The sequence below is a fragment of the Opisthocomus hoazin genome, chromosome 3 (genome assembly GCF_030867145.1).
Source record: "Opisthocomus hoazin isolate bOpiHoa1 chromosome 3, bOpiHoa1.hap1, whole genome shotgun sequence".
NCBI lineage: Eukaryota > Metazoa > Chordata > Aves > Opisthocomiformes > Opisthocomidae > Opisthocomus > Opisthocomus hoazin.
In genome coordinates this window covers 78703324-78716672 of record NC_134416.1, presented here as the reverse complement: position 1 = coordinate 78716672, position 13349 = coordinate 78703324, and positions in this window count along the sequence as shown.

Sequence of the window (13349 nt, the reverse complement as noted above, 5' to 3'; positions counted from 1 at the left end):
GTTTAGCTTTTTTTGAGGGGGAGGAATCAATCTTCTGTTCATTATCCTTCCAAAGTATGAAGACAAAAAGCCCTGATAAAAATATTTTTAATTCTGCTGGTAATTGTCTATCATCTCGGTGCATTTTTAATACAAAGAGTTCACAAGATGCAAACTGGAGCAACTCATTAAAGTTAACAGGGCTGCATATTTGACTTACAGTGTTTTCACATTGTTCCTCTGATATATGGCACTTCCAGGAAGGGCAGTACCGCACCAGAAAATCTCAGACAGGCCCTGGCATTAGAAGATCACCCTCAGAGGAACTGGGCACATGAAGTAATGACACTGATGTGCTGCAGTAAGTGGGCAGTTTTAGCAAGTGGCCACTGACAAGTTTAACCTAGGACCAATACATCATCTTTCAGCTGTGAATTCCAGAGCTCTTTAGAAAGAGTTACCATCATTAACTTAAACTTGGATAAAGGACTTCTAATTATGCACAGCACTCCCAATGAAGCACAGAAAGTCAATGCCAGAACAAGGATGAGAGCTGAGCTCCTCCAAATGCATGCCTGATGGGATTTTACCAGCAGACCAAACTGTAGATTTTAGTCAAAAATTTATAAAACTGCATTATGACACCTAGATAGCTCACCAAGGGGAAGAATTTCACACTGTGGCTTGGTGCTTCCCCAATACTTTGTGGACTTTGCAGATCGATGTATGAAAGTATCACACAGGAGAAGGTGCCTGGCCCTTTATTTTATTTATTGGCAGTTGTCTTTAATGAACTGAGTCTAGCTCTACTATTTTTGGAACAGAAGAAGCCACACAACTAGGGGGTGGAGCCAGTGCATGCTTTGGGACACTAACAGACAGAGAAATCTGTACCATTTCAGAAAAGCCCGCAGTAGACATGGTGTGAAAGTCACCCTGCTGTCTGCCTCCACACCCCTCCTGTAGGCTGCGGGGAGAAGGCATCACTCTGCAAGCATTACTTCGTGCTTTTCAAGGCCAAGGATGGAGTCATCTTCTTGCACTAAGTGCAAGGAGTGTTGCTGCTCTTGGGTGACTTTTAACTTCCCTATTGCTCTTCAAGGTACCTGAAGGAATCAGACCAGTTTGTTCAGAAGGAAAGTCCATCTTTCTTTACTTTGTGCTTTCACAGACTGCTACAATTTACTAAATGCTCCCCAGGGGTCAACTTGTGTAGCAGTGCTGTGCATTATGCAATAACTACCATCACAGTACTTATACCAGCACTGGAGAGAATTACACCTGAAACGCTCCCTTTCATTTTATAGTACAGAACAATGTCCTCTACAATGCCTCCGACTTTACAGTATAAAGAACTGGAATGATTCACTGTCGTACTTCAGATTCAAGAGAGGGCAGATTTTTCCCTTGCTATTAAGGAAAAAAGAAATCAAAAAAATAAAAGCTTTCAGACATCTCCTGTTCCAGTTGTAAAGATGTGGCAGGCAATATAAATTGAGCATTCTTGGCAGGTAGCTTCTTCCTAATGTTTATGGGTCAGGTTGTCAGACACAAACAGGGTCAGCCAATTTCTTTTCTACAATAAGTGACACACATTTTTATTTGCAGAGAGCTGAGTGATTTTGTGCTCTGGTCACCTTATCCCTGTGTTTGGCTCCCAAGCATAATTTTAAATGAACTTTTAAATGATATTTTAAGTTATCTTCAGTCAAATGGATGTGTCCTTTATCTAGATGTAAAAGACATTATGTTTTATTCCTTTCTCCTTTAGGTACTGTGCTTGTCGGTTAGGTTTTCTTAGCATTACTTTGTAATAATACAGACCATCCACGACTGACCGTATTTACCTCTAGTGAGTATCAGTGAAAACAATTAAATACAAATGCCTTCCATCAATGGGGGTTTCCAAATGCAGAAGGAGCATGTACAAGATGTGAACTCAAAGTCCTAGTTTCTTCTCAGAATCCAAATTGTTTCTCTAGCTATTTAGAGAATATTGATCCAAAATTATGGAATCGGACTATTAGGAGTACAAGACATCACTTGAATTCAGGGTGAAACACCAGATGACTTGAAATCTCTCTTGCCACCAAGAGATGAAGATTTTACAGTTTAAAGAGATAAATATTTCTAAAAAAACTTACCAAAACCCTCCTGAAAAAAAATATATATCCAAGAGACACAGAAGGCAGGATCCCTTGATCTCAGCATCAGAACAAGAATTTTCCCCAAACATTCCTCAGTTGCTGAAGCTTCATATCATGGATTTAATGACAGGATCAACAGCATTCTCACAAAACATTGTTTTCCACCAGGATTTCTTTTGATTTCTCATAGATTTCTATATCCATATTCCACCTTATGATTTTTCATCCCATTAAGTGATTATGTGAGTATAGATGAATGTTAATTTCTTTCTTTTGGACTCTTATATGTGGAAGAACAGAGGAAACTATGGAAACCTCATGAAGGTACTGGTTGCTTAAACACAGTCTCCTAGGGTCTAAATGGCACATTAGGATATCCTGACTCATCTGTAGCTGCACTCTCAAATAGGTGTAGGATCCCTCTAAGTTCTGTGGTGCATCTGCCAACCCCACAACAGCACCTGGGATAATCTAGGGAACCTAATAAGAGCAGTAGACACCTGTAACATAGGCATCTGAATTGCTCTCCTCTTTCAGCGCAGTGTTAAAGGTCCAACTAGCAACATCAAAGCATGGCTTAGAAATGTTACTTTCATAAGCCCTGTACCCAGTGTGCAATGGCAGCAACAGGGATGAAGTTCAAATGCCTTCTGGTTCTCCTTTTAGAATACACCTCACGTAGTGAGGAAAAACCCACTGCCACTCAAGCTATGTCCCAGAATTAGAGAATTATCTTGAACAGACATCTTTTCACTCTTCCAAATGCTATATTTATTAAACTCTCTTGTAATCTTCTGCAGTGGCAGCAAAAAACTGCAGTTGTGGCAACCCTAGAGCTGTCCCTGATAAACAAACTCATGTTGAAATCCTCAGTTTACAATATCTTCTTCTGAACAGCCCAGAAACTTGGCTTTAACTGGTATGCATTCAGTTTTCAAAGTAATTGTGACATATTATTTGTGTGACTACAGAGAAAAATATAAATGTTTCAACAGAGGGTCAGAGCCAGTCTCCATTTAGATCAATGGAAATTCTCACATTCTTCTTCTGAAATTATATCAAGCCCTTAATAAATGAAACTTTATTTTTCTGAAATAAAATGTGGAATGACACTATTCCACAGAACGTAAAATTAGCCTTTTTCTTTGAAATGCCTACATCTGCAGGTTGCTTCTATTTCCAAGAGATGCATTAGTGTCACATTTCAATTTTGTACTTAATGTCAAAATATGATATCAAAAAACCCCAACCAGGGTTCCTCATTATGCTGAGCTGCACTTGCATAATTATTCTTCAGGCTTCACTTAATTATATGCCCCACCATGTGTTACTTTTCAACATCCTAAGTGGTACCACCTTACTGCTAGGATTATTAAACAATGAAAGGCAACACTTTTTTGTTTGGCTACACAGCATGCCGTGCCTGAATTCAGTCTCCTCTCACAGGTCCCCCTCCCGGCTTCTGAATTCTATCATTTACAAGTGTTTCAAAGAAGGACACTTACAGTCATGCTTGCTCTACAGTGTTAGGGTTGGTGTGTGGCTTTTTGTATTTCCTATATCCCAGAATTTCCCCATTAGTCATAATGAAATTTAAAAAAATAAATAAATAAAGAGAAGACTAATAAGAACAGAAAAATCAAAAGAAACTAGAGAGATTCGGAAGTTTTATTTTGGGTCATTTTTTAATGACCTTGTCAAGATCACAAGCCAGTAATCAAGATGAGGAAAGAAGCATTGGAAAACCTACTTGTCTGTGCATGGTATTTCTTAGATACCTAACATCACATCACCCTAAAAAAACTGCTTCTGGTCCCAGACTTGGTCAACGGTTTATGTCTAAAGGGTAAAGTGTGTAGCCACTTATCTGATTCAGCTTGCCTGTCAGAGGCCCGCCAAGGACTTTCGCTGAAACAGTTTCTCAAAGTTGAAACAATAGGTGATTTATTCAAGCGACAGGTATCACAGATTAGAGATTGCTGTTGATAAATGCACTGTCTACAAAAGCTGAGCTCAAAGGTAATGGCTCAGCGCTTTAGCTAACAATGTGTTCCCGGGGATATATCTGACAAAGTCAGAGGCGCGACTCGTACCAAAAAGGCGTCCCTTCTTGGGGGGAAAGAGAGGTTCAGGCCCATCGACCCGTCATCAGGTAAAGTTCTCGCTTGGCTCCTCCTCCCAAAGAGAATTTTCAAGTGCCAATATTTATATGTTTGGAAAATCTTTTTGCGAGGTGGGGACTAAGTAAATTATTGTGCATCGATTGGATCTCGGCATGGAATGTTGTGTTGTCAGAAGCAGGACTCAGCAGTGTGGCACGCCTATGGAGCGGGCATCTCGGTATGCGCTTCCGGGCACCATCTGTTCTTTATCCGAAGAAATCTCTGGCTGTGCGGCCTTCGTGCCGCCCCACAGATCACTTGGTTTACAGTGATGGGCTATGCCCCCTTACTTCTGTCTGAGAAGAGAAGCACAAGTTAATTGCTCCCTTTGTTAACTCTTGACGCCTCAGTCTGAGCATGCTTTTTGTCTTGCATTTGACAAGTCCAGCAAGGCCATAGATTACACATGGTCAACATTGTTTTAAGCCAGAGATATTGTGAATCCTGGGCTACTGAAGTTAAATAAAAGATTCCCATTAATTTAAATTAATTTTTTGTCAAGCTAAAAATGCGGATGTTCTAGGAGTGCCCCTGAGACAGAAAGTTATTTTAATAGTTTAGCCCAATAAAAATTATTTTTATTTTATTTTATTGATTATTTTGTCTAGCAATATTCCAAATTATATTTCTAAAACCAAACCTCTCAAAACAAACAAACAAACAAACACCCCATGCTCAAATTAAATCTGACTGATAAATCGTACTGAAAAATCCCGCAGCCTATCAATCATTTCCAATCAGCAAATCCTAACATTTAATAACAGGCATATTCACACTTCAATATGGATCCACTTTGTCTTTAAGTTTTTAATTAATAATTGTGTTGTCAAAATGCAGAATCATGAATAGTCCTTAAGGCTTTTCCTATACAGGAGATGACGAATACTTGCACTTAGCTAATCATAAGTTTATTTACTTGTTGAAGAATACGTCCCTTGAAAGTAGGTTCTAACAATCAAAATTGCAGGCTTTTTGCCATTTGAAGTCCCATTTTGAATGTCGTAGAAAACAAATACTTGATAAATAATTACTGAAAAAGGCACTTCCCTCTGGGTTGTGGACTGAATGTTACATAGTATGATGGATTTATTGTACCATGCTGTGTACTATGGGGCAAATTTTGTCCTCCTTATACACACATCATTCCAAGGATATGAATCCCCCTTCACAGAATGGGAATATGTGCAAAAACAGTGGAGCCTATTCTTACTGATTCACTAAATAAGGAAGACTTAATAAAATGTAAAATAAACCCTGAGATAAAATAAAAATTATTTCTAAGGTGAGTATGTCAAAGATCAGATAGTTTCTTTTTTCTTTTTTTTTTTTACAAAGCTCGGACAAAAACTAGACTCTGATGGGTTTCTGCCTTCCAGCTAGCTTTGTAACCAAAATTTTCCTGGTTTGCAATCATCTCTGAAGCTTCCAGTCCCCTTTGGGTTCTTGGTCCTTCACTGTGAAGACAGCCTTACAGTTACTGACCCTTCTTGAAAGCTAATGTTGCATAGGCAGGCAAATGTGGTAAAATAATGCCCAAAGATAAATGCTGACAGTCTTGCTTTTTCTCTCCCAAGAAAATAGTTCCTTTCACAAACTCAAACTGCTATGGTAGCGGTTTCACTGAACTACATAAAAATTAGAATAAAAGAAATGTCTGTGGTTAAAATGATGAAAGTGGATTTATTTACTGAAAAAAACAAATGATTTTGTATGGAAATAGCTGAAGCTATCCCAGTGTTTTTCTCCTCTATGAAGCTTTCCAATGAGTTGAAAGGGCATTATAGTAGACATTTTACATTGTCATTGGCTTACCTCAAAGGGATATGCAACGTCCTTTGTTGACAAAAACAGGCTGCTCTATTTTGAAATTCTTATATTTGCTCTCATCAGCAGGATAAAGAAAGATTACAGTTTTATGAAATCAGAGAACTCTCTCTTTGCAAGCTAGGTGTACTTTACTGCATGGTTTTGTGAAGGACACTCTTCAGCTTTTTTTGTTGTTTCTGAAATTAAAAAAAAAAAAGAACATAAAGGCATATGGGGAATAGCTGAAAGGAATTGAATTCTGCAGATGAAATGTTTTGTAAGTGCCTTATGCTTTTCTGGATGAATAATCACAAATAGTGTCCAGTGATCTTGTCCTAGCTGACCACAGACAGACAATGATCAAATGGTACTTTTCACAGTCTGGCTTGTCTGTGAGTTGCACTGACTCTCGCTGTTTCCCAGGTTCCTGGGAAAAGTTGCAAACTGCCCCTATCCTCACCTGTTTTTCACTGTCTCTTTCCCTAAAGAACTGTCCACAAGAGGGCTAGGAATAGCACAGATTGAAACCACAAACCCAAAATCCATAAAAATCTTAATATAGATACCATTGTCGTAACTGGATTTTGATATGGACCAGGATTTTTCTGAAGTGCATCTGCTATGGTAGGTAGAAATTCATAAGCCTGTAAGATAGTTAAGTTTGTATAACTTGTGCACATTCATAAGGCTTAACTGACAATTAGATATTACAAGTTAATAAAAATGACCACAAAGCAGTGTTGTTCATAAAGACTTATTTGACTAAGTAGATTTTGTATCAAAACCAAAAGAACAGATAACACCTACCATGCAACAACAGAAAAAGTGCTAAACAAGGAACTTGTCTTGCAAGAAAACAGTTTTTCCCTAAGGCTACTCTGTAGCTTTGTGATTCATTGCAAAAGTTTGAATTAAAAAAACAAAAAAAATGCCCATTTGACACCTCTTCTGCTTTCTTTGCTGCTATTTCAGTGTGCAGTGGCACCCAATATGTCCATGCCAGTGAAGGCAGGGAACAAAGAAAAACTGGAAGTGAAAAAGATAAATTCTTCAGGAAGCATTCATTTGTTACTCCATTAAGAACATTAAGTGTAGTCAAAGAGCACTGTGAGAACACTTTTTTCCTTCAACAAACTGACAGATCTTAAGGAATCAATTTGGGGGCTAACTCCACAAACGAAAATATTGATTACTTCATAGACAGAGTGTGATTGGCCTTAGCACGGTTCAAAGAAAGGAATGAAGTCTTTTATCTGAGTTGCCTGAGAGCTGTCTCCAGCCCTCACCATTGTTTTTTAACCTGGTGAGCACATCCCTCACTAATCGCATACTGAACTGTGTGGACAAAACAGCCAAGCCACTGTCCTGCTCTCCAGTGTGCCTCTCTTCCAAGAAACCTCCCTCCAGGATGCCTCTCTTCCAAGAAAACTCCTTAACTATTACTGAGTTTGGGACCAAAATCTCAGAAATGCAAAGATGCTAAAAAAAGGGGAAATCAAACCAAACTTTCAGTGAAACTAGAATTTAGAAAAGCTGCTGTCAATATCCATATTTCAGATGCTATAAAATCCTACAGTCGAATTTCTGCGTCTTTTTTTTTTTGTTTTGCTAAAAAGCTCTGACTATATGGTCCTAAGCAATGTAGAAGCTCAAGTTTTTGAATCATAGAATCCTAGAATAATAGACTGGAAAAGACCTCTAAGATCATCAAGTCCAACCATCCACCCAACACCACCATGCCTACTAAACCATATCCCAAAATGCCATATCTACACGTTTTTTGAACACCTCTAGGGATGGTGACTTAACCATTTCCCTGGGCAGCCTATTCCCATGTCTGACCACTCTTTCAATAAAGAAATGTTTTCTAATATCCAATCTAAATCTCCCCTGAAGCAACTTGAGGCCATTGCCTCTCGTCCTAGCACTAGTTACTTGGGAGAAGAGACCAACACCCGCCTCACTACTAACTGCCTTTCAGGTAGTTGTAGAGAGTGATAAGGTCTCCCCTCAGCCTCCTCCAGACTAAACAGCCCCAGCTTCCTCAGCCTCTCCTCGTAAGACTTGTTCTCTAGACCCCTCACCAGCCTCGTTGCCCTTCTCTGGACATGCTCCAGTACCTCAATGTCCTTCCTGTACTGATGGGCCCAAAAATGAACACAGTACTCGAGGTGCAGCCTCACCAGAGCTGAGTACAGGGGCACAATCACCTCCCTGCTCCTGCTGGCCACACTATTCCTGATACAAGCCAGGATGCCGTTGACCTGCTTGGCCACCTGGGCACACTGCTGGCTCATGTTCAGCCCGCTGTCAACCAACACCTCAAGGTCATTTTCCACTAGGCAACTTTCCAGCCACTCCTCCCCAAGCCTGCAGCGTTGCATGGGGTTGTTGTGACCAAAGTGCAGGACCCAGCATTTGGCCCTGCTGAAACTCAGCCCATCAATCCAGCCTGTCCAGATCCCTCTGCAGAGCCTTCCTACCCTCAAGCAGATCGAGATTCCCGCCCTACTTGGAGTCATCTACAAACTTACAGAGGGAGCACTCAATCCCCTCATCCAGATCATTGATAAAGATGTTAAACAAGACCGGACCCAAAACTGAGCCCTGGGGAACACCACTTGTGCCTGGCCGCCAGCTGGATTTAACTCCTTGCACCACCACTCTCTGCACTTGGCCATTCAGGCAGTTTTTTACCCAGTGAAGTGTACACCCATCTAAACCATGAGCAGCTAGTTTCTCCAGGAGGATACTATGGGGAACAGTGCCAAAGGCCTTACTAAAGTCCAGGCAGATAACATCCACAGCCTTATGTTCATCCACTAGGCAGGTCACCTGGTCATAGAAGGAGATCAGGTTGGTCAAGCAGGACCTGCCTTTCAGGAACCCAGGCTGGCTAGGCCTGATCACCTCGTTGTCCTTTACACGCCCAGTAAGCACACTCAGGATGAATCAATCCATAATCTTGCCCAGCACCAAGGTCAGGCTGACAGGCCTGTAGTTCCCTGGATCCTCCTTCCTGCCTTTCTTGTAGATGGGTGTTACATTAGCAATCTAAGTGAAAATACACTTAAGGCAGAAATATGAATTTATCATACTGTAAAGATTGTTCTACACTATTCTGGGTATGAACCAACCAGGGAGAAAAAGAAAAAAGGAGGAGGTTCATAAGAAGACTAATAGAGCATCAAGGCTTTCAGCATAGAATGTTTATCTTCATGTATTTTCCATAAACCCAGGGTACAGACTGTGCTTAAAATAGCCTTTTTTTTTTTGCCTTTTAATTTTTTTTCTAATAACAACAAAGAGAAAACCAGGAAAAAAGCATTTGGATTGATGCCCAAAGTCCCATTTTGAGGTTGTGTGGGCTCTTCTCCCAGCTACGCAATGGCAGAGAGAGACAATGCTAGAAATCTAGCTATAAAATGTTCACTACACTTAAAAATCTATACTGAAAGAGCATTGTTAAAGTGCAAAATCAAGTACTCAAGATACAACAAGGCAAGAATTAACCTTGCCTCCCTTCGCACGCAACCTCAAGTAGTGTCTAAGCACACCATGATGCAGGTTTTTTCTCTCTAGAGCCTCCCCCCAACTCATTTAGGGTATGCGAAGAAAAGAGTTCAAGTGATGAGCAGGTCTTCAATCTTTTGGTTATTTTTGTATCTCAGTGTGTGTCCCTAGGCCTCATCCATGCACACCACTCCAACCCTGAGCTGAAGACAGAATTATTCATTTCCTTATGGTCTTCCCTACGGTGCTCATCACACAAAGCTCTGTGAGCTTCATGAGGGTTAATATGTCTTAACAAAATTTCTCCTAAGTGACAACATAATATTTACATACAGGCAGCAGGGGCACACAGGCAACAGTCAGTCTTGAGCTATCCAGGACCCAGGTCATAACTTTTTGTCATGTTCTGTAATAATTTCCACCTTCAAGCGCAGCACCCATTCACTTTAATTGCAGCTGTGACTGCTCAGTGCTGCTTAATCTCAACCTTCAGGATCTTGAGGTGGACATTCAGAAGTGAGAAGCACACCATTACTGACCCTTTGTGAAACATTGATGTAAGCCACTGTGCAACATTGCTCAGGAGCTCTGACAGTAAGAGATGGACTCTGCTTCTCCAAGGCAGAACTTCACTACCCTGAGGGGAAGGCATCCTTTCTCTTCCAATACTTGTAAGAAATAAGGCAGAAGCACCACGTACAATGGCATCCTTTACTTCCCCGTCCTGAGCAGGAAGCCATCCTTAGACTAGGATAATTTTATCTGCAGAGTGAAGTATGACCCTAGCTTAAAAATACGAGGGATTCATCTGAAGTAAATCTTGCTCATAATTGCATGCGAATGAATGAATTAAGATAACGGACAAACTTCATTATGACATTTTCTAACTTTCAGCCCTTTCATTGGTGCTTCAGCTCCTTGTCACATCTGTCTTTTCTCTTGCCTTTTGCCTGTTTCTCCATATTCTACTTCCAGGGTTTTTCGTGCAGCTCGTCCCTTTGCATGTCTGTTCTTTCTGTGAAGATGCCCTATATGCACTTAGTCAGCATTCAAGGCTGTGAGGAGTTTAGACACAATGAACAAATACAGACTTCTAAGGTATATGAGCTGTTGTTGAGTATATGAAACACATAGTTTTTTAGACCTTTGAATATGGCCGAATGTGCAGTAATTTTCACAAAAGTGACAAAGGTACAATGTCTAAATACAAATGATAACTTTACAAAATATCTGATCCGAAGAGTAAGAGTGTGAGAGTATTTCAAATGAAAGATCTTATAGGTAAAACAGTACCTATTTCTAACCTTTATTATAATCCTTTCCTCTTCCACTGCTGGTTTCATAAACACTTGATATATGTTTGAATAAAAACAGGGAAAAAAGCCCAAACCTAACCCCACCACTACTTCAAACCCTGAAAGACATAGCTAACATAGAAACATCACAGCACAAAATGTTAGTTTCACAAAATTACACATTTACAAACTATGAGCATGGAGTGTTTGGCTTGTGTTTATGCAGAACAGTAATTAGAACAAGCAATCCCACTGAAGTAACAAAAGGCATCATTTGGCAAATATTCTTCAGACTGGTAAGTGTCCCAAATGCTACTAGTTTTGAAAAGTCATACCCTTATTCTCTTTCATGACTACAGTTATGGAATTATTTTCATTGTGAAATAGCATTTGCATTACCATTTCTGAGAGCTCATGATGACATCAGACACAGATACGAGAAATTCTTGTCCCAAAAGTACTTAAAACATGCAGATTTGTTTAACTTATCTATGTTATTCAAAGATTACAAATTTTCTGAGCATATCCAAGGATCTTGTTGATCTGGATATTGGTATTATCGCCTTAAACAGAATAAGTATATAATTGTGTAAGAAGTCCCATTTATATTTTTAGGTTTGAAAATTAGCCCTCCACAAGTTTTTGCAGAATTATTACCAAAATAATTACTTTTGAGTTATGTTGCTACTAAACTCTAAACTCTGCTAAATATTTGAGTTCAGAAACATTGAAAAGTGATTGGCTGGTTGGTCTGGTTTCTCCATTATGAATCAAGGTTGTTCATAAACTTCCTATGTAGTTTAATTACTTATAGCAAAGATAAAGTGATGCTTTAGCAAAGGGACAACAGTGATATGCTGGAAGAGGATAATACGAATGCTTGGGCTAACAAAGCCAAACAGCAGTCCTCACTGAAGAAAACTAACCTCCTTTTTAATTTTTATAAATCGGAAATGTCATCAGATGCAAAATTTCCCTTGAAATAATAAATAAATATTTGAAATAACAGTAATGATGAAAAATGCTGAAAATATCAAACAAACAAAATAATATCAAACAAGATAACAAAAAGTACATTTTTTGTTTTCATTTTTAACTGAGCTTATTGGATAGCAACTCAGTCATGGTCTCATGCAGAGATAAGTCATCGGCTGACCAGCTTCCTGCAGGGCATGGCAGCACATACCAGTGCATGTCTGTGGGAGACCAAAGCACTCCAAACTTGTTACTGACTGGCAGCACAGTAGCTTTCATTTCTAACTTTTATTGAGCTTGGTGTCATAACCTCCATAGCCACTGTTTCGCTTGATAATTAAAACACATGCATAGACCTGGGATCTGTAAGATGGGCAGAGTAGTGAACATGCGTGGCTGTTTCTGGTTTTGAAGGAGCACTTGATCTGGAACATGTACTGAAGCAGTCATAAGACGCAGGATGAACTACACAGTTCAGCTCCAAGGCAGCATAAATGAGTCTTCCATCACTACATTTCTTTGGCATGTTTGAAAAGTCATTCCTCTGTGCATGGACATTCTGGCTGTGGCCTGGAAGAGTGTCCAGTGATGACTCCTCTGTTAGAATCATTGAAAGGGGGAATAAAGAGACAGTAAAAACCTCACATAAACCACATCTTTCATGCCATAAAGAATGACTGATACTTCTTACTTAAGTTAGGCTACCTGAAAACTCTTTCTACACCACAAAAGGCCAAGATTTCTGGCAAGGTAACTAGATATGTTCACTGCCCAGATTCATACAGCATGGTTGATGGTGTACAAGCAACACCCATCAGGGTGAAGTTGAACATCGGTAGCATGAGGTGGATTATTTCTGTTTTCTGCTTGCAATATTTAAAGGAATCATATGGCTTGTTGCAGCACATGAATAAAGGAAAAAATAACATATATATAACCATGTTTTAGGATTTTTTCATTTAAATCAATTTCCTAATAAAGACATTCTCTGTCTTGATATTTTAATAACCATATATATTATTTTGTATGTCCCTGTGAGAACAATTGAAGTTTTCATTACTTCTGTTGACTACAAGGTATTTTGGAGAATTATTCCTGTTTCTAAATTACAAACTGATAATGTAAATTTACCTTTTCTCTCCCTTTTACAGAACCAAGTACCTTGAACTAGAATAGGCAAAAAAGAGAAAAAAAAAGTGATCTATATGTGTTTTCTTCTTTCCTTCTAAAGCAGGTGATGCTGCTTAGATTCTTTTCTCCTCCTGTCTGATTTACATTTAACTTGGCTGCTGATAATACATCTCTAATTTGTAATTTCAGCTGATTGCTGATGACGTACATGGATTTGAAGTGAATCCTATAATCAGCCTTCATTTTCAGGAGTGACTTAGGATTTTGTCTGCCCATCTGAAAAGGATCTGATTTCTTTTATAGAAATTATTGAAACATTCACCACATGAAGCTGTAAAGAC